The following is a 2,584-nucleotide window of genomic DNA, read 5'->3' as shown; positions in this document are numbered from 1 at the left end:
CTACAGCTTATGCTTTGTGGCTTTTAAAAGGGAATACGGGTCGTGGAGAGCGGGGTCGCCACCACGTTGGCCAACACCGGTGGGCCAACAGTGAAGAGGTGGGGTCAGTGGTGAAAGAAGAGGTGGCAGCACCGGTAAGGAGACTGGAAACGCGAGTGGGGATGGTAAGTGGGTTGGACCCACTGGGCCTCTGTCGTTTCCAGGAAGCGTTTGACTGGAGGAACGTTTGGATCCGCTGCTTTTGGACAAACTCTTCTGAAAGGTGGGCAGCCTAAAAAGCCAGTTGATGCCACTTGCTATTGGAGTGGTGAGTTAGATGGCTCCTCCAGCTGGTGGCGTGTTGAGGTACGTGGGCTGGCTGTAGCGAGGGCATCAGATCCAGAGGGGGCGCTCTAGAGGCGTGGCCACCAGCACAATGGGCCAGCGTGTCACCAATGCCAGGAATCCCTCACCGACCCTGGGATGGAGTAGCAGAAATGGAATCCACCCTGGGATGGAGGAGCAGGAATGGAGCCCGTGACCCCAGCAAGTTGCACAGCAGGCGAGGTGCAGGCCACCGTGAGGAGTAGATGCCAGCCTGTGGTAAGCCAGGTGGGAACATCCTCATCAGTGGGACCAAGAAGGTGGAGGCTGCTACTGAGGCCTGCCCTCTGCTGACGTCCTCGGGAGATGCATGGAGAGAATCCACGTTCAATGCCTAGAAGTCTTCCTTGCAGGGGTTGGAAGAACTGTTCTGGTGCTACAAGGATGTGCGGGAGGATGCAATTTTGGACGAAGGCATGGAATGTTTTTGCGATGACCTGTGTGCCTACCTCACAGAATTTCCGATTCAGCTCTTTGGTTAGAAGTTCCACGTTGCAACCACGTGCAGATGTACCAGAAAGTAGTTTTTTGATGGCTGCAAAGCAATAAATGCAGACAGAATTGACGGAATCTGTGCACAATTCCTTAGCCTCTCAACAAGCTAAACAACTGGATAAATTCAAGGTTCTCTACCGGTTTACATTTCACTTTGACCTGGATGCTGAAGGGCAGTGGTGATTGCATCGCGAAATAGCCATTGCACTGTGCATACTAGTGTTTATCCAGAAGCTAGTCTTTACCCAGAACTTCCTCAGATATTGGACCAATGGCTGAACTTCCTAAGAGAGAACTCCTTGGGGATCAAGGGCATCTCCCAGGACACTTGGAACAAGTTCTTTAACTTCACTGAGGTGAGGTCTTGACCTCAGCAACTATGGCAAAGATGAGGCCTGGCCAAGCCTCTTCGATATCTTTGTGGAGTGGGAAATGGAGCAAAGGAAAAGAGAAGGGGAAGGGAGAGATGTACACAGTCCCAGGCCTGAGGGTTTGTGTCTAGAGAAGGCAACTTAGCTCTCTGTCCCAGGAGCAGCAGCAAGGATCTGCCACTGCCGTGCAGCTGACCAAGGCATTAGGACCTTTCTGGAATTTACTGAAGATCTGGATATTTTCTATTTTACATCTTTCTTTGCCTTGTATCTGAAAGGGCTCTAAAATGCTTTATCATGTTTTAGGCATTTTCTTCATTTTTTGGTTATTTTATTTCTTTTTTGGGGGTGGGGGAGTCTCCCAAAATATTTGAAACTGGCTACATACATTTTGTGTATTTTTGTTTGAAATCTTCAGATAGAATGAGCCCACTATTTCTCGCACAAATTAGATTTGTGTGTTGCAGGGGGTGGTGTAGAACAGGGTAGCGGGATAGGACTGTTAGGTTGAATTAACATCACAAACTGATAAGGGTGTCAGATCTCAGTTTTGTATATTGTTTTTCACGGCAGGTCTGTGCTGTGTGTAGTGCTGTTTACATGGTTGAATTTAGGTTGTAAGGGTTATTTTTAAAGATTTACGCAGATTTTAATAAAAGCATTAACTGTTAACCACAATTGCGTTAATTCCCAGACGACTCAGAGCTCTGGGAGAGCTAGGGCCAGTCACGAGCCTTCTTAGTCTGGCAACAACCCCATTTTAAGCTAGTTTATCCAAAACACTTATTTCCCTCACTTCTTTTTGATTCTTTCTTTGAACTATTGCATTTCATGTTGGGTTTATTCAACAATATGTTGAACCTGTCAGTCAAGTGGACATATTTTTTAAGAACACATTGTACTGAGAACCACTTGAGCACTGAATGCAGAGAAAGCAGCGTTATTCAGTTTTGCTAGAAGTAGACTTCTTGGATAGTCTTCTGTCTTTGATGAAGTTTCTATATTTTTATGTTGTAAGTGGAAATACTTTTTTTTTCCCTCTTTTTTCATTTGTCTTGGAGCCAAAGTTTCTGTTCCTGGTCGTAGGGAAACTGTGCCTGCGGGCCACCTGACTTAAAGGAAAGTTGTGGTGTGCAGCTCAGCTTGAATTAAAAACAAGTTCAGGAGCTGGGGATTCGCCTGAACTCTGCCAAACAAATATCTAATGTGTATGTAACTCTTAAATGTGTGCTCGTTCCCTTCTTGCCACATCCACATTGTCACCACATTGTCACTTAACCCCCAGGAGGTTTTTATTACTTTTTTGTTAATGTCAGGCTGTAAGGTACATGGATGGAGTTTGGTCAAGGAATAGG

At 46.2% G+C, this 2,584-nt stretch overlaps 1 pseudogene; it reads left to right on the top strand.

The window, feature by feature from the left end:
- The first annotated feature begins 415 nt into the window (after nt 1-415).
- On the top strand, nt 416-1,374 carry LOC116564218 (annotated as a pseudogene).
- Nucleotides 1,375-2,584: the final 1,210 nt, after the last annotated feature.

The sequence above is a fragment of the Sapajus apella genome, unplaced genomic scaffold, assembly GCF_009761245.1.
Source record: "Sapajus apella isolate SASKATOON/1434 unplaced genomic scaffold, GSC_monkey_1.0 scaffold37, whole genome shotgun sequence".
Lineage (NCBI taxonomy): Eukaryota > Metazoa > Chordata > Mammalia > Primates > Cebidae > Sapajus > Sapajus apella.
The sequence above is the reverse complement of the archived record's forward strand: the minus strand, read 5'-3'. Positions and strand labels throughout refer to the sequence as shown.